The following is a 20,553-nucleotide window of genomic DNA, read 5'->3' as shown; positions in this document are numbered from 1 at the left end:
CTGATTTATGTGGACCAACAAAGAAAAAGTCACCTCGTGGAGAAGAATGCTTTAATTTGTTCATTGATGATTTTTCCAGAATGTGTTAGATAGGTCTTCTAAAGCATAAAGATGAATCATTTGAAAGGTTCTAAGCCTTCAAATATTTGGTTGAAAATGAATCAGATCGAAAAATCAAATGCCTTAGATCTAATCGAGGAGGGGAATTCATATCAAATGAATTCTTTGACTTTTGTGAACAACATGGAATAAAAAGGGAATTATCCACTCTAAGATCACCTCAACAAAATGGTGTAGTAGAGAGGATGAACATAACAGTTCAATAAATGGCTCATGCCATGCTAGATGAATGTGGAACTCCTACCTGGGGTGAAGCAGCATTTGCTACCATGACTATTCTCAACAAAACAAATTTTCAAGTAAATAGCACTCAAACTCCACATGAACTTTGGTATGGTAAGACTCCTACTATAAAATACTTTAAAGTTTTTGGAAGCAAAGGTTTTATCCAAAGTACTGATGAAAAACTTGGTATGTTTGAACCCAGAGTAGATGAAGGTATTCTTCTTGGTCATTCTTCCAGAAGTAAAGGATACAAATGTTATAATAAAAGAATTGGGAAAATTGTTGAAAGCATTGATGTTGTAGTTGATGAAGCATGCAGAAATCCAAAACAGATAAAATAAACAGAAGATTATGACAATGAGGAAGATGGGGATTACTTTCCCACATAAAATCAAAATTATATTGAATAAGAAACCAATGAAGCACCAGAAGAAGATATAATGGTATAAGAAAAGGCTTTGTCCAGGTATGTTCAGAAAAATCATCCAGAAACTCAAATTTTAGGCGAAAAGGAGGCCGATGTACAGACAAGAAGAACTATTATAGGGACCTCAAGCTATCTAGCATTATTATCCTCCACCGAAGCTAAAAATGTAAATGAAGCATGCAAATATGAATGTTGGGTCAAGGCCATGGATGAAGAACATGAGAAAATTGAAAAGAATGATACTTGGGAATTAGTTCCTAGACCTCATGATAAAAATATTATAGGAACTAAATGGATATTCATGAACAAGCTGAATGAAAAAGGAGAAGTCTTTAGAAATAAGACCAGAATTGTTTGCAAAGGGTATTCTCAACAAGAAGGTATAGATTTTGAAGAAACCTTTGCACCTGTTTCGAGACTTGAAGCCAAAAGGATGTTTCTTGCTCTTTCCAGTTTTCAGAAATTCAAAGTATACCAAATGGATGTAAAATCAACCTTCCTTAATGGAGATTTAGAAGAAGAAGTTTATATTGAACATCCAGAAGGATTCATTCTTGGAAATGATGCAAAACTTATATGTAGACTCAAAAAAACTCTCTATGGTCTGAAACAAGCTCCAATGGCTTGGTATTACGGCCTTGACAAATATCTACACCAACAAGGTTTTAAAAAAGTTTCTGCAGATAGCAATTTACATACAAAGATTAAAAATGATAAATTGCTAATTATTATTGTTTATGTTGATGGTATCATTTTTGGTTGCAACGAAGAATCCATGAGTCATAATTTTGCTTCAGAAATGTAGTAAGAATTTGAAATGTCCTTGCTTGGTGAACTTACCTATTTTCTTGGTCTACAAGTTCAACAAACTAAAGATGGTATTTTTCTTTCACAAACCAAATATCTTAAACAGATCTTGAAAAGGTACGCAATGGAAGATTCTAAACCTGTATGTACCCTAATGGTAACAGGATGTAGTCTCAACTCAAATGATGAATCAGCAGTAGTGCATCAACTAACTTACAGATCCATGATTGGCAGTCTGCTTTATCTAACAGGTACCCGACCTGACATCATGCATGCTGTAGGAATAGTTGGAAGATTCCAAGCAAATCTAAAGGAATCACACCTTCAGGTAGTCAAAATAATTTTAAAATATTTTCAATGAACTTAGGACTTTGGACTATAGTATCCTAGAGATGCAGATCTTACTCTTCATGTATATACAGATGCAGATTGGGCAGGAAGTGTTGATGATAGAAAAGGCACTAGTGGTGGTGCATTCTATATGGGTTCCAGGTTAGTGTCTTGGTTCATAAAGAAACAAAGTTCAATTCCTTCATCTACAACTGAAGTAGAATATGTGGCTGCTACATCTTGTTGCACACAAATACTTTGGATTATGAAAAGTTTTCAAGACATTCGTATCACATGTACTCCAAGCATCTCCATTCTATGTGATAATACAAGTGCCAGCAGTGCTTCAAATAATCCAGTCATGCAATCCAAGATCAAGAATATACCCATCAAGTACCATTTTCTATGAGAACAAGTGCTTGAACAAAAGGTCAAATTGGAGTATGTCCCATCCAAAGAACAGGTTGCAGATATATTCGCTAGACCGCCACCCAGAGAAACATTTGAATATCTCACACAAAAGCTGGGAGTTGTTGTTGCATCATCCTACTGTTAAATCTAGATTTTTAGAGGAAGTTTACTACACGCTGGCTTAATGAAGTATATGCGCAGGTATATGCAGGTTGCCTTGGCAGAAATCGTGTATATGTTTTTTCTAATAGAAAAACAGTGGTTCAGACTCTATGCTCTGTCTAATTTTTTATGACTACAATCTACTGATATACTTTTCTCATTAAATTATTATATGCTGGTAAATATTATTTGAAGAATAACTTGCTGGAAATGCACAGATAGCACATGTTCAAGGGGAGTGTTCACATTCCACATTGTTGGCATTATGGTTGCTGAACTCAACTACTTCTTATTTGCATCAGTCATGGTATATATTTCAATGAGTTCTATTGGTCATATGATGTAATTTATTTCGCCAATACCCTTGCGATGGATTATGTAATAATTGTTGTATTTCTATCATGTATAAACTTTGGTATATCCCCACTTGGTCGGGCAGATGAGTTAGATATGGTGTATCCCCACTTGGTTGGGTGATTGATGTATGTATGAGTTCGTGGTCATAGGGAGGTCATACTCACTTTGTTGAGTTATAGTGTCATGTTATTCTATTGAATCATCTCTCTACAGATGCAATGTGTACTCAAGGGGAGTATGGATAGCATCATGCAAAGGAGGAGAGTAGACTGGTCCACCCTTTGCCATTGATGTCAAAGGGGGAGAGTATTTTGGTATTTTGGTGTTGTATGCTATCTCTAACAGTCTCAACACCATCATGGTAGCCATCAAGTCCAAAGGGGGATATTGTTGGCATTATGATACAAGTATTGTCCTTGGTGGCAACTCTATAGGTCAACTCAGTTTTCATAAGAGGCTAACAAGAATATTCATAGGTAATAGGGCAGTGGTACAAAGGATCAGGAAGATGGAAGTAAGGTCTATTGATCAGAATAAAGAAGTTGAAGGAAGAAGATGATGTAAGAGAATTTTTAGAGGTACACACAGGTTCACTTAGTCCAAACAGCATATACACATAGGTACTTAGAACAGAAATAGTGTATAACGTACACACACACTCCCACGGAAGGAAACACGTGTACGTATTGAAAACCATAGTTTTGGTCCGAGGTATTTGGTCCAAGGTATCTTTGGACCATGATATTGACCCTAGGTATTTAGTCTGAGGTATTCAGACCGTTTTATTTGATCAAAGGTATTGGTCCTAAGTGGATTCGGTCCATGGTATTGAGAAAGGCCAAAAACTATATAAAGAAGAGAGAATCATAAGGCCAGATGTGCAAGTGAATAAGATTCTAAGTAATACTTCTATTTGAAGTATATTTTATGTTGCAGGGTTATGTTTTGGACTAGATCTGAAATATTTATGTGCACCTTGAGATCAATATTGGATCATGATCATGAGACTTGAAATGAATTATTATTTAATGATTTGATATTGGTTGAGGCTAGATATGATGTTTTTCTTTTGTTTTATTTGTTATCTATCATGATATGGGTTTGTCTGAAGTCTAGAATTGCAGCAAAGTTCTGAGTCAATATTTACAGATCTGTATGCAGGTTTGTCTTGGAAAAGGAGCGTATACACACAAGTTCTGTTCTTTCAAGTAGCGTATACAAAATAAAGGCTTTATGTTCAGAGATGACTGATCTATCAGATCAATATTGCTGATTTATTACTGCTACTATTTTATTGTTGTCTACCAATGAAGTCCTCTTAGATCTAAATGTAAATCTGAATGCATAAGGAGGTTGATATTTGATTGATTGTATAAGTGAGAAGAAGTGTTTTCTATTGCCTGCCTGTGTAAATTTCTGTAAGTTGACAGTAGATGTTTAGTACACTGCTCGTTGGTACAGTTTGTGATTGATATATTTTATGATTCAGAATCTTTACAGTTATACGCAGGTTGGGCTGAAGGAAGTACCATATACATGCAGGTTTTCTTCATTGAAGTAGCGTATATAGTCCGACACATGAATTTTTGAGGTTTCATTAGGTTCTGAATGTTGATACAAGTTTCTGGGTTCAGCACAATGTTTTGATCACAGTGATCTGATTGTTTCATATTAACTGCATGTTGGTTGACGAAGTTTGAGTTTCTAAATTTTTGATGGGTTATTGATGAGTCAAGGTCTTCATATGTCTTGATATGTTCCAGGAGCATCTAGTTTGAAAATTCATGAAATGTGGTCCCTGGTGGAAGAGTGGAGTTTTCTGTAGGCTGGCACCCACGTACTAGTAAACATATTGGCTAGTACAAGAGCTAGGGGATTGTAACTCCCTTCCAATAGAAGTTGGAGAATGAAAGAAGGTTGTAACCTTTCACAGGTAGAAGCCTGCGTACTGGTATGAGTCTGCACTAGTACAAGATTGTAAATAGATTTCTTATTATTAAAAGAAGACAGAGACAACAACAGCAGGTGGTTTTCACCCACATTGGGTTTCCAACTTAAATCTTAGTGTTCATGTGTTTTGCTTATGTGTGATGCTTTATTCTACTTTTACTGCACTGTCTAATAAGTTACTAATGTAATCGTTTTAGATCAACACATGATAAATTGTCTAAATCATAAGTTCTCTGGATATACGTTGGTTTCTCTAATCACAGCTGCGTGTACATGGTAGTTCACTTCACTGAAGTAGCATATATAAATCTATTTGGGAAGTAAAATTATTGATTCACCCCCCTCTCAGCATTATTTCCAACAAATGTATCCCTTGTCGAACATTTCCTTCAACTGCAACTTCAACTCTACCAGCTCAGGAATTCTCATCCTCTAAGGTGCTTTTGATGCTGGAGCTACCCCTAGCATTAACTCAATAGAAAATTATACCTTCCTGTGAGGTGGAAACTTTGAAATATCTGTTGGAAACACATCCTGAAACTACTGTAGAACTCGGTACCTGCTCAAAACATTTCCATCCTCAAATTCCTTACATTTTTCACTAGAGATATATATGAAAAATAAAGCACACCATTTACTATGATTATTTTTATCCTGCATAGTTATCACCATCCTAACTGATGTGGCTTTCTTCTTCCCCTATAAGACTCTTGTTCCACATTTTCATCCACAGACTCTATGGTTTTTTCATAGCAATCCACCTTGGTCCTACGAAGGTATAGCTAGTCCATACCCAATATCATAATTAATGATCCTAGCTGTAATACATTCAGGTGTGCTATTGTAGCTTACCATTCAAATAAAATGCACAAGCTCTTACCCAATGATGGACTCACTTATTTGCACCTGTAGCCAACTACGCTAACAAATATTATGCATGAATTTATTTATTCAAACCACAATTATACACCAAGTTAGGACTAATATTACTATAATTAGATCTAGGGTCAATCAAAATAGAAACAACGTGATCGCAAAGCTTACTATCCATCTCAATGATAGATGCATGATGGCATACCTGTCTGTTATCCAATGTTGCATAGAAACGAGAAACACTTCGATCAACATCCAAAAAAATATGTGTCTCCTGTGCACTATATATATGAGGCCTACCACCTTGATTTTATGGGAAATATTTCTTAAGGTGTTCCTTACCGCATGTCCAAAACTCCAACCGTCCAGTACCATCACCTCTATGTTGCTGCTATGATCCATGTCCCTATCTAGCTTCATTGAAATTATTTTGTAGTGCCATATTTTCTTTCTCCTCTACATTCTGAGGCCTTATTCTTTTCAACTGCCATTTACCCTTACATTTATCCATATTCTCCCCTTTCTATCCTTGTTGATATTCATTCTTACACTTTAATTTTTGATAAAAATTCTTCAATTTACCAATAGATTCCTCCAGTTACATAGGGTCATCATACTCAATCCAATCTGTAAATGCTAATGACAAACCACTAACAAATCATTAAACTTTATCCTTATCATCTTTAAGATACAGTACATACCTTAATAACTCCAGGAACGTGGTCCTTTACTCCTCATCTATCATCAATCTCATCTTTAGCTCATAGAATTCTTTGGCCTTATTGTAGTAGTACCTTTCTGATAAGTACTTCTTCCTAAAAAGCCTCTTGAACTCATGCCAAATTGAGTCCTTCATCCTGATGTCTCTCCCTCACTTCACACCTTCCCATAAAATATCTACTTTACCTTTCAGGATGAAGATATCAATTATGGCCTTCAGGTTTTCTGTGTACTCATGCAACTCAAAGAACTTGTTCATCCCTAGTATCCAAGCCTCTGCATCTTCAAGTTTCTTTAAGTCTACATCCAAAGTAGATGAATTTTATTTCTTAAACTTGTCTTGAAAGTACCCCCCATCACTCCTCTTTTAAGGATGATAACGATGTCGATCATGATGCCTATTAGGACCAAAACTAGAATAATACATGTATCCATCACCTCTCCTTTCTGGAGTATCCAACGACCTTCCATATCTCATCGTGTCATCTATATTTGACCTATGACCACTGTTGTGACCTATTTTAAATTTTATATGTTGTACATATTAAATATAATTGTAAAAGAAAAAAATCAAACACTGAAAAGAGAAAAGAAAAATGCGAAAGACTTCTTATATATAAGTCAACCAGGTTTGGAAATCTAGTTTATGTCTTCTCCATCTAATCTAATATAGAATGACCCAGTCACAAAATATTTATGCTGCGATGGAGAGCACAAAATAAATAAACAAAAACCTTTATGTCAACGGTTCTTTCACCTTGGTACCTCTCCCTTGAACTTGCCAGGTTTAGTATCGTGCTCATGTTTAGTAGCACCATTATTTAAATTTGCCTGCCTACTCTGAAGAAACCACTCGTATTTGGTATTGGTCTATGTCGGTAAGAACCGCCACAACTACATATTATAAGATAGAATAGCTGAGATAGATTCATGTAATTCATACAAGTGAACCGCCACAACTATATATTATAAGGTAGAATATGTGAGATAGATTCATATAATTTATAGAAGTAAACCTAACGTTAGTACATTTGAGAGAAATGGCAACAGTGGAGGGGCAACTGAAGATAAAAATAAAAAGTATGAAAAACTTAAATATAAATAAAAAATGAAATAACTATACAAAACATTTAAATAATGTCCACTTATAAAAAAAATTATAAATGAAGAAATTGAATTTCTATTGACTCATGTTAAATCTGTGTTTAAGATAGATCTATAATGATAAATATTTAAATCCCTTTCTCTTTTTAACCAATATAATATAAAAATTATTTTATATACAATTATATATAAATACAAAAATAATTTTCTAAAATAATTATATAAACCACAAAATTAATAAATAATATAAATTACAAATATTACCAAAGCAATTGCTCTTAATAATTAATGCAGCTATATAAATTAAATATTCACCTCACTTCAATAAGACAACCATAAGACTTAGAAATATCACTTTAATTTTATTTTTCAAATATAAACATTTTACATGCTTTACACATTCGGTGTACCAACTCACCCGGATGGAATGCTTCGGAACTTGTGAGGCAATCCATCACACTGATTGTAAGTTTTTTACTGAGAGGACTCTCATCTTGATTTTTTTTCTTGAGTTTGAAAATGATTTATTTAATCATCATTATAATTTTATCGTTATATATAAATAAATTTAATTATTTCTTCTATCTTTAGATTTATTGTAATTTTGGATTTATTAAATATTGAAAAAAAATAAATTGTTGGTTATCAGAATTGAATGGTAATTTATACAAACATTATATAGAGATTATGAGATGAGTTTGGTACTCTACAACACCCAAAAAATGGTGAGACAGGGGTGGAGGGTCATCTTTGACTTTGATGAAATAAACATTTCCTAATTTCTTTGGGGCCTGGAATGAGTGACAAATAATGAATTGGAGTAGCTAGCACTATGGAAGGGGCTAGAAATAGCCAATGAGCTTAAAATCTCTAGTCTAAGTTTTTTTATAGATTTCATGCTTGCCATGTATCAAGTAACTAAGTCCAAGAATGTGATTAGTTTTGAGTCCTCTCCATTAAGCCAAAGGATCCTTGCTTCTACGTCTAAGTTTGAAAAATTGGAATTCTTTCAAGTGTATAGACATTTGAATACAGTGGTTGATGAGCTAGCTAAAAAAGGCATCACCATGAGTCAACGTGTATTGATTTTGATCACAAGCTGGGCTTCTCTCCAATTCCTTAGCAACGTTGGTTTTAACAAGATTTCATTTGAATATTTGGGGGAGATCACCCAATTCCTCTCTCCATCTATAGAGCTTGCTTAGATTCTTGAGAAACAATCATAACAAATTTAAATTGGAAACATGGGTTGAGTGTAGCAAAATCGAGGCCCTATCATCCCTCTTCCTTTTTAGGCACTGCAATTGCATGGATCATCCTTGGTAGAAAAAGATGATTTTCAAGTGGCATCCTATCCTAACAATCTTCCTTCTTGGTAGTCTAGTCTATTTAATTCATTCTCAATGTGAGTTATGGTTGATCTCGTCCATAATAGTGTCTAGTTCTTTGTGCATGGAAATGAAGTTAATTCATTAATCGTGTGTTACCTCTTCATTGTTGATTTCTTGTCACAACGAGGCTATGACAATGATCTTGGTTTATTCATTTCAGATTGGGTCATGGCAATGTCCTAGTTTCAGTTGTATATTGGATCTCATGGTTTCACATCTTATTTAATTGCTTCACCTGGTTTTAGAAGTTGGAGGAGATGGCTCCATAGTGTTTGATAGCTAGGATTTGAGCTGTTGTCAGAGGAAGGAAAGTAATTTTGGATCTCGAGAGCACCTCAGTGAAAGAATGCTTCTTGATAGGTATTTGGAAGCAACTCAAGCAATGTTAGCTTCCCTCAAGAAATTAGAGGACATGGTTGAGAGACAAAGGTGCTCCTTCCAATTTTTTATGGAGGCCAAGTTGCTAAATCAGCATGCACACATGGAGAATTTTATGAAAGGGTTGTGGGAGGAGGTTCGGTCACTCAATGCTGAAGTGGTTGCATTAGAAGTCTAAGGAAATTCAACCGAGAGGCAAGCGACTGGAGGAAATTGATCAGGTGTTACCAAGTAATGAAAAGAACTTATCATTCCAAGGGGACTGAAGTTTCTAGTCATGGTCTTTGTTGAGGTTTATACCTCGTATTGGATGTTGAATTTTGGTCAATTGATGTCTGCAAATTTTAAAAATCTCATGTTATTATGGTAGTGTGTAATTTTTTTTATCTGATTGGCTCTTTCTACAGAGTTTATAGTGGTCACCTCTTCTGTCTAAAATAGTTTTTTAGCCCAAGAGGAAGTAACAATTTTGTGTGGTTTATTGAAGGCCATAATTTTGTATCAAGAAATCTATGTAACGATTTTGGGCTCATTTCTAGCTTTTATTAATACAAAAATACCCTTTCTATTTCTTAAAAAAAAAAAAATTTGCTAAGATAAAAAAATATTTTACAATGTAAAATTTGAAAATATGTTTGTAGATCAACAACTTTAATTAGAACTTAGATAAATCCACTATTAATATGGATTTATACTAGTCCTTAATACACCATGTGTGAACTCTTTATTAATCATGAAAGAAAGTACACATTTTCCATGTAGGTAGAAACACATTATTCAAATGTTTTAATCTCCATACATAGAGAGTGATCAAATTCCTAAAGGTCTAAATGCTTTTTCAAATTTGGGTCCTTTTGAAAGCATGGAAGATGTGAAGTTATGATGGATCTACATTAGTTATTACATGTCATTTCCATATTTGAACATGGAATGAATTATATCTTTCCCTTATGGAAAGCAATAGAGAATTGAAATGTTTTAAGCATAACAGCTTTTTTACTTTCGATTTCCTTTTATTTAATTCACATTAAGTCTTTTTTAGTTATTAGCAATTTTTCAAATTTCATGAGTCTACTCAATTTTAAAAATTGAATAAATTAAACAACTCCTTAATAGAAAAATAGAATATATATAACTTATTTTAATTATTTTTTTAATTAATAATATACATTTTATTTTTTTATATAAATTCATACTTTACATGGAAGAAATTATGCACCCCCTTCATACTCATATTAATTTATAGAATGTCTATTTCCACAAAATATATATATATATATATATATATATAACTAACTTTCAAATTACTTTATCTTTCTAACTTTATAAATTTAACTTATATAAAATTGTGTTTTTTAATATGGATAATGAAATATTTTAAAAAGTTTTGTTGGCTCATTATATGTCTACCTCACATGTCAACTCTCTAGATGACAGAAGTTACTATACATCACCTTCGTAAAAGAAACAACAATTAAAATTAATTATTTATTTATAGATATAGTAAATATTTCATTTTATTTTTCACAAAGATACTTGTCAAATCCAAATTAATCATGTATGAAAATACACATCTATCTCATACTTGAATCTGAAATACACCTTTCAAAAATAATTTTCTATTTCTTAATTATTAAGTTTTATTCTATAATCTTTGTATCCATATAACTAGCACCTTTATGGGGTCGTTAAATTGGATACTAGAGCTCACTTAGAAGGTGAGCCATCCTCCCAAATTTCCATTCCTCCTTAATACATGGTAGAGGGAGTTGAACTCATCTTGTCATTTTAAATCCTTTTTTCTGCCATGGACAAGAAAATCTACAAGGTTGGTGTGAACGAAGGCGAGGACAACTCCTCAAGCTCCTTATTTGGTTTCAATTTGTTGTTCAATTTATGGTCTCATTCGAGTTCTTATTTTCAGGGTAGTGTGAACAAGATCATATATCCTTTGGAATGCACCTTTAGTGACCTTATCATTCTGGTGTGTCTATTATTGTTTATCACTAGTTTCAATCTTCAGTTGTTGGTCTCATCTTATGTTTTTAGCTAGTATGTTCATTTTTTTTGTTTACATGGTCTTTGGAGGGAAATTTATTGGTTGGAAAAGGTGAGAGTTGTCATTTAACTAATATTGGCTTCTCAATTTAAGAAGTACCTAGAAATTGTTGCTCTAAGAAATTGGAAATTGGTTGAAATTTTATTCTGTAGAATTGTCCTGACTCTGGGGTTTGTGGGTGGTGTAACTTTAGGACACTCCTATAGCCTCTCTGAGTTACATCTATGTCTAAGGAGAGGTTGTAGTAGCTACAAATACCCTCCAAAATTTTTCCTTAGCTTCATTTTGGAGCGTCCCTACCAACAATCCTTAGCATCATGTCTTGCACTGTCAAGTACATAGGCTTCAACTGATTTTCAGTGGCTTACCAGCCTGTCCATGTTAGTTTGTTTCACTCCTTTCAGAGGCTTCCATTACAGACTCAAATTATTTGCTGTCTAAGCAGCTTCGCCAAAAAATTGTGTAATTCTGGAGGAGAACCAACCTTCCCTCCATAAATTGTGCAAATTTGTTGGGTTGCCTGTTGACCTCAAAAATTGCGTAGAACAGCGAGACAGTCTCCCTATGAAAACTACGCAATCTGGCCTTGCACTTAGCATCAACTCAGAAATTGCGCAATTCTAGGAGACAGTTACCTGCTGACTAGAGAAATTGCAGAATCCTTCAGGGATAGCCAGCCCAACTTAACCTAAAAAATGCACAAATTTTCATACTAGGCCTATAGGTTGTTGCATGTGCCTTCAGGTTGACCAGTTCCCTTTGAGACCGAGAAAAAATGATTTTTCATGCATGGGCTTCTTTTCCCGAAATAGAAAAAACCAACATACAAAAGGAATCCCTAAATTTTAGGGATCTATTTTTAGCAACTAGAGGTTACATGCAAAGATCGTTTTAGAAACTTCCCTCCAAGTGTCACTTTTTCTTATATTTGTGGCATGCATGTCATGAGCCTCAAACTTGTTTATTTGATGCTCCAGAGCTCATTCTTCACATCGATTTTCAATCTCTAACATCCCACATCGCATCTAGGATCCATTGGCACGTTTAGCTCAGCTTTTTCTAGGTAAGCCCACTTTACATGTCTTGTGTAGAATTTAAGTCACTTTTTGTATTTTGGCTTGTGTACGTGTTGTCTACATGATTTCAATGTGCGTTTTCTATCATTTTCATGCATGTTAGCTTGTATAAGCACCGTTTCAATTTTCATTTGCATCTCACTTTTGTCACATGCATGACATTGTTTTTGCACCGATGGTCACCGTTGTGGTGACCCGTTTCACACGCATGCATGTACTCTCGTTTTCTGAATCTTGCATTCGTTTTTTGCATGCGTGACCATTCAATATTGACTACACTCAGTTTCATTGTGCATTCGAAGCTTCATATGTTTTTAGTCGCTCTTCGGGGGGTCTAGGCAACCTTGGCCCGAGCCTTGCCTTGCTCGGATAACATTGCAGATTTCTAAGAGGGAAGGATCTTCCTTCCTCCCAAAAAATACACAAAAATAGCTACACATTGTCCTCGAGGCCTCCTCTACAAAATTCTGAGAGGAAGTCCTCTGCTAGCCCAGAAAATTTCATAATGCAGTCCCCGGGCCTGCATGCCTTGATGACTGAAATTACGCATTGCACAATCTCACTGCCCAATAGGTTAGTCTAGATTACGCATTGCACAATTCCAACAGCCAGTTAGCCTCCCAACAGTTTGAAATGTGCTTTGCACAATTCTGGAAATTAGTCTCCCGACCTCTCGGTGAAAATTGCACAATCCTTGCCATCAATCTCCTAGGGATGTTGCATGTTAGTCCTCAAGTTTTCTTTGGTTTTCAACTGATAGATTTCTTTCCATGAATTTCTCCATGCCTCCTAGTATATAAGGTGTTCTTCCATCTCTCAACAGTTCTAGTTCAATGGCCTCCAAGAGAGCAGGGTTAAAGGACATCGACGGAAGCGCAACTGGAGAAGCAATTGAGCAAGTGTCTATGAGTTTGATGATTTACGAAGACACCAAGCTTCTTGTAGACAAAGAAATCAAGTTGAAATGGGAAGACATCAATGTTACATTCTTAGGCAGATTTGGGGAAGATCTCAAAGACCACAAGGTCTATGTGAATGTTACCAAGTCTAGTTTGTATCGGATTACATGCATATATCTTGCATTTCCATGCACGAACATGATACATTGGATCATCTTGCACACTGATCTTGAGACGATAGTGTTATGCAGTGTGAGCGGAACATATATTTCTACCTTCAGGGTGAAGGACTTTCAACAGATGTACCACTTTCCACAGTCGGTGATCACAATGGAAACACCCTTCAGCAGACCCAACAACACTGCAAATGCCAGAGATATCTTAAAGAGCTTAGTGAAAGAGCTAGCCAAGTTCACGATGACACCCAACCAGGTTTACAATATGAAGATACTGCAGAAGGCATATCAGTACTTGGTCATTTTTTCATGTCACTTGTACGACCAACATACCACAGAGACCTTCCCATAGAGTTGGGTGATAAAATTGGACCAACTGGCCAGTCAAGTCAAACCATGAAACTAGTCTGACATGTTGTCTCATAGGCTGGAGGAATGGGTAACAAAATCCCGACAACCACTCAGAGGATAGCAAGCAGAGATATACATGTCCACGTACATTACCGATGCAATCTTTGCCCATCAATAGTTCTGGGGCTTCGGTTGGGCATGGAAATCAGTGGAAACCTACGTACACACTTACTTCAGATTGTCTTCCAAAAGTAGATTTCACGAAGTCATCAAACAGTTGTCAAACCATTTTTTCACGAGTGTACAAGATGATATTTGAGCAGGATCCACCTTGTATGTCATAGGTAGTAATGGAGACATTGCTTGACATAACGGATTGGTATGCCTCACCTCTTGGTATCTTCATACGGATGTACAAGGTGGAAAAGCTTCCACATGTTTTACCGAAGTTTGACATGGACAAGCTTGTCGTGCAAGAAGTGTCATACCACATCTCAACATGACTGTCAGCTAGACTACGTCTGAAGAACAAAGCACCCTGGTCCACACTTCCTTTGCGGATTAGGTTGTACGAGCTATGAAATCTCAAGCATGTTGATGCAGAAACAGAAGAGTTCAAAAGACTTACTTTCGGCACCAGAAGTTTTAATCTGTACCACCTACATTTATTTGTAAAGAACCAATGTGCGAGAGTGAAATTTCCATGGATCCACAGGGCATGTCATTGGGTCGAGGAAGACCCATGGAGATATTGTCACAGCTTCTCCAGGCTCAATGAACTGGTCAATATAGTTGTGGAATGGTTAGAGAAACATCGTGAAGCAGCATCTAGGAGAGCACCATCATCAACAGTAGGAGAGGGTAATGTACCTGCACGTTACGAAGGCAAGAGAAAGGTTGTTGAGAGGGCAGAGGCAGAACAAAGCTGCAAGTTCAAAGAAGACCCGCTTGTGGAGAAATCAAATTTGGGGATAGATGTTAAGAGGCAACAACGTGAAAGCAGGAATGCGCAAATGTAGAGAGAGAAACAAAGGATGGAGGAAACAGTGGACGAGTTGCAAGAGTTGAAGTAACAACTTCGGGAAGAGAAAGAGTTTTGCATATAGGAGAAGGAAGCACAATAGGGATAGACACAACGAGAGGCGTAAAATGCACAAATTGATGAAGCTGTTCCCATAGAAGTTGTAGACTCATCCGAACAGCTGTCCCAATGTAGACAGGGTGAGCAGTCCCAGGATCAGTACTTCGCTCAAGATATTAAACATATACTTGAGGAGATGGATACAAAGATGGAGTAGCAAGAGTCAAAACAGGATATTTCCCTAATGCCTTTCAACCAAGAGGTCAAGCCACTAGCTTCACCAGATCTAGAAGCAGAGAAAGTCCTGAGTGGTCAAGGAGATACTGAGATCCTTGAAGACAATCTTGAAGCATAGATACATAACATATCATTCAAAAAGTCGCTACATAGATTTCTTCAATTTCTTTTGATAGGAGTATCTTAGAGAAAGCTTGGGTTGTATTGTAATGAGCCTTGACTTCTCCATAATGTAGAGCTAGTGCATCTCTTTGGAGGAGCAGGTGGCAGTGATTGTAACGTTACGTTATCGGGACTAGTGGATGGTCATGGTTGTAATATATGATTGCAACTTTCACTTCTTAATATAATAGAGCCAACACATTTCATGCATATGTTGTGATTGTATTTCAGTTATCTTGGTTACTCTAATGATATATGTAGTTGTTTACTTACACATGTATGTATCGACTCTTTTTGTATATGTATGTATGAATCTTACTGAGACGTGTTGTTGGTTTAACCATCAATTTGGATTGTTGTTTCACCTGCCTTCGAGTCTGTGATGCATATTTGCTCACATGTTCCCTTCCAAGCTACATGTTTCCACAGGTTTCCAATGGGACACACTCATCCCACTTTCTGTGCGTTAGAACCATTCATGCACCTTCCTTGGCTTGCTGCACATGCCACACCCTTTCTACCAACAAGGAAATCCTACTTACTTCTACGTGCAACCATAGTCAACGCGATACTATACGACCCACTATTCGGACTTATACACCAAATGGTTTGAGGTTTAGTTCGGGCTTCTTACCAGGGAGATCCCCTTGACATGTTGGCGGGTCGACCACCATCAACATTTCTGGCACTAGAAGGAGGGCCAGATGAAAAGTTGTGTCCTCTCATCATGTTTTGAATCTTTTCACATCTATCATTGATACAATCAAGCACATCCCTATACAATGCTTCTCGCATGCCAAACCTCTCGACATCCTGAGGGAGTTTTTTTTATCTCTTGTCGGAATTCACGTATGATGGTGAAGGTGAAGTGGCCTGGCCTACATACTTATAAGACTTCTAAGAATTTCTTGATGATGAAGATGAATTCTTTGATGAAGAGACCAACATGTTGCTTTTATGCATGCTTCGTGAATCCCCACAACGATGGTGTCGTAGCCTGCCACCCAGCAGCATGCACTCACTTAACCAATTTTTCCATCTCATTGAAGCTAGTTTCCATCATTTTGATCGAGAACCTCTTGGAAAAAAACTATTAAAACAAGAAAGACTCCACAAGAATTGCCTATGGATTTTCGGTACCCCTTCTGTGTATTGCAGTTTGAAGCTCCAAAAAGTCAGATGAAATTCCAGTATCTCATGGACAGACTTGAATATTGTCTTACCAAATATATCAATCCCAAGAAGAAGTTTAATTTCAATCCCCGCTCAGCATACTTTGGTGACGAAGTTACGTAATCGCAGATGGACACAGTCGTTGTCACAAGTGACTGTTTGTCCTCCCCTCATCAAACAACTCCACCACCACAGAGTGATGTTGGAGAACATGCACAGAAGTTCATTCAACTATCACATCCCCACAACATCACTTCTCTTAATGTTCACGTAGATTTGGTTGCAAAGCCCATGGGTTGTCACATGCAGGTCTTACCTCAACCTCTCTCTTCATGTTCTTTTGATTCTCCAGGTTGCACTATCTTGTGTTCTTCCATTCTAGACTCTACACCTATTGCTAATGAGGATCAAGCTATCGACGGAGTTGGTATCTCACAACCAACCTGCACTTTCATTCATAAAGAATATGACTGGGAGCCTAAACATCAACCTGCGACGAAACATGTTTCCCTTTTTTCCGCACCTCCTCTATTTTTCCCTAACATCTTTGGTGATTCTACCATCCCTGATTTAGCTTGTGTATCTCCATCTATGGATGCACCCATTGTTGATCATTCACAGAATGCACCATATTTCAGTCGATCATCTGAGAACAGAGAGGAAAAATTATTCTTTGAAAACCCACTTGATTTTTCATCTACCCTTTCCAGAAATGCATAGGGTGAATATTTCCGCTTCTCGACTACCCCTCTGTTTGATTCATCAGATCATGAAGATGATGAGATCATTGATTTTGCTGATCATAACTGGCGTGATCTACTTACCCTTGTATCCGGTCAGGAAGATGACTCTATCGTAGTTGACTTTTCAAAGACACCTGTTTATGATGATCTATCTATTGACGAAGTTGAAACCCCACAGACTATTGAGTCACTTTAGCTTGAGATGATGGTTAAGTCAGGCCCTCACTGTGCTGAGGTTGGATTCACTTCTGATCAGGAAATTGTTGAAACATGCAAGGCTCCACATCACTCATATGTATATATGGAAGATCAGTCTCACACACATATTATGCTTCTTGCACTCGAACTACATGATCCCATCGCTCATGCATTGGAGGAATTTTACACGGCAAGCATACGTGCACAATGCAAGTTGTCTTTATTTCTTTTGTTTGTTTGCATTTCATAGTCAAGAGTATGTGTATGCTCAACATCTGAACGCAGTGTCGTACAACACCATGGTAAGTCAATGAATTTCATGTTATGCACTCGCACTCATGTTTTTTCTGTGGACGCATTTAAACTCGGAGTGTGTTTGTCTACATTGTTGTATCTTTCATGTTCGTTGATTCACATGGCTGTTCTGTTTGTGGACCATGCCCTCACCAACATGGGTTGACCAATGCATTGTGGATGCATTGGAAGTATCACTTCACGTGAGCAGACACATGAATTTTTAGCTTAGGAGTAGTAGTGTTTTATTTTGGTTTGTTTGCTTGCATGCATGTTTGCTTATTACTTTGTCTGTTTTCTTGCTTGCTTCTTTATTTTCTTACTCGCTTCACTTACGCATTTACTTCCACTTTTTCATTTTGTTGTTGTTTGGTTGCTTGTTTAAATTCGTAGGTTAGTTTTGAATGAAACCATGTGCAACTCTTGAAACGAGATGGGTAAAGTACAAGAGGACTTGTGTAGTTATACATACTTGGTTTATTGGTCGTCTCGCCTCTGTATGAATAAATTGTTGTTTTCAGTCCATGATACATCAATAGAAAATAAGGTTTGTTCGAAGTGAACCTTGGTGAAAAAAAAATGCTTGCATGCTAACCCGTATCACCTACTCTAGTCGGTTTTTTGTGGGTTAATCCTTGTCAGCTCAGTCAAGTAGAGTAAGGTGACGGGGAAAACTTTCACAAGCACTTTAGAGGTATATACAAGCTACTTATCTGAAGGAAAAACCTCTTCTGCTCTCAATAAGTTGGGATGCATCTTCCGCCTATGAAATAAATAAGTGTTATGCACAGTTAAAAATGAAAATGAAAATATGAAAATATGAAAATTTTCGAAAACTGAGTAAGGGGAAAGAAGACAAATGATTCCTACATAGAGAGGTGATGCAACTAACTCTGGTGGGTTACTGACCAGGCTCGCTAGCAACGAAGTGATTCTTATGTTCCTGCATGACTTTGTCGGGTTCACAGGGACTTCACTGGGGAGCAATACCATACCACGTGCATTCATATTGGGGGATATATATTGAGGAACAAATGACATAATATATTCAGCATATAATAGGGGGTAAGGGGTTTATATATTCACATGTATAAAAAAATGGAGCCCAAAGTTAATGAAAAATATAAAGGTGTATAAAAAATATTAATGAAAAAATGGATACCTACAATGTCTAGTGAAACTAGGGGTTTTTAAATTGGGAAGATATATTGGGTTCATATTGGTAGGGGGTTAAATAATGTTTTTTTAAGAGGTATTTTCAAATATGTAGTCAAATTAAGGGTATTGTTTAGTATGCCATCAATGCACGTGATATGTTAGAGATTCATTGAGTGAAGCCCCCATGGTCGGGGTACTGTCCAGGCCTACTGGCAACGGAGCAACACCAGAGATGAAAACTTAAACTCCGATTATCATTTTTCTTGTGCACCAATATGCCCCTCATCCCGAATCAAAAAAATTGTGTTTCCTTTTCTTCGAATGTCTATCGACCGATCAAGAGCATGGAAGATGCTACATCTTACAATCAAGAACGTGTGGAAACCAAGACGAAAAGAGAACTGAACAATACTTTCGAAAGTGTTAGACTTGCTTTTCATGAACAAAGTCCGTTCAACGAACTGGAGTTCTACCATTGTGTCACCAAGTGTTGTAGTGGCTACAACTACCCTCCAAAATTTGTCTTTAGCTTCATTATGGAACCTCCCTACCAACCATCCTTAGCAGCATGTCTTGCATTGCCAATTACATAGGCTTCAACTGCTTTTCAGTGGCTCACCAGCTTGTGCATGTCAGTTTGTTTCACTCCTTTCATAGGCTTCCATTCTAGACTTAGATTATTTGGTGGTTGAGAAGATCCCCCTGAAGATTGCACAATTCTGGAGGGGAACCAACCTTCCATCTATAAATTGCACAAATCTTCTAGGCTGCTTGCTGACCTCCAGAATTGTGTAGAATAGTCAGACATGCTTCCCACATAAAACTGTGTAATCTAGCCAGGCACTAGGCCTTAGCCCATAAATTTCACAACTTTGGGAGATAGTCACGTGATGACCCCAAAAATCACGTAATCCCTCAAGGACAACTAGCCCACCTCAGCTCAGAAATTGTGAAAATTTTCATCACAGGCCTACACGTTGTGGCATCTGCCTTCAGGTTGACCGGTTCCCTTCGGGTCCGAGCAAAACTAATTTGCATGCATGGGCTTCTTTTCCCGAAATAGAAAAAAGGAACATGCTAAAAGCATCCCTAGATCTTAGGGATCTATTTTTAGCAGCTATAGATTACATGCAAAGATCATTTTTGAAATTTCCCTCCAAGTGTCACTTTTTCCTAGATTTGTGGCATGAGCATCATGAGCCTCAAACTTATTTATTCATCGCTGCAGAGCTAATTCTTCACATTGATCTTGGAGCTATGACATCCCATATCATATCTAGGAGTTTTCGACATGTTCAACTCAGCATTTTCCTGGTAAGTCCGCTTTACATGTCTTGTGCAACATTTCTATCGCTTTTTGTGTTTTGGCTTGTGTAAGAGTTGTCTTCTTGATTTCACTGAGTGCTTGTTATTGTTCACATGCATGTTAGGCTGTATAAGCACCATTTCAGTTTTCATTTGCATCTCACAAATGTCGCATGCATGACACTATTTTTGCACTAGCGATTGCCGTTGTGGTGACTTGTTTCACACGCATGCATGTTTTCCCATTTTATGAATCTTGCATTCGATGTTTGCATGCATGACCATTCACTCTTTCGTTCACTAGTTTCACCATGCATTCAAAGCTTTATATGTTTTTAGTCACCCATCGGTGGGTCTGGGCAACCTTGGCCCAGGCCTTGCCTTGC

Source organism: Pinus tabuliformis, chromosome 1_2 (assembly GCF_031772625.1).
Source record: "Pinus tabuliformis cultivar Carrire ecotype Pingquan chromosome 1_2, CPIR1, whole genome shotgun sequence".
Classification (NCBI taxonomy): domain Eukaryota; kingdom Viridiplantae; phylum Streptophyta; class Pinopsida; order Pinales; family Pinaceae; genus Pinus; species Pinus tabuliformis.
This window is presented reverse-complemented; position numbering follows the sequence as displayed.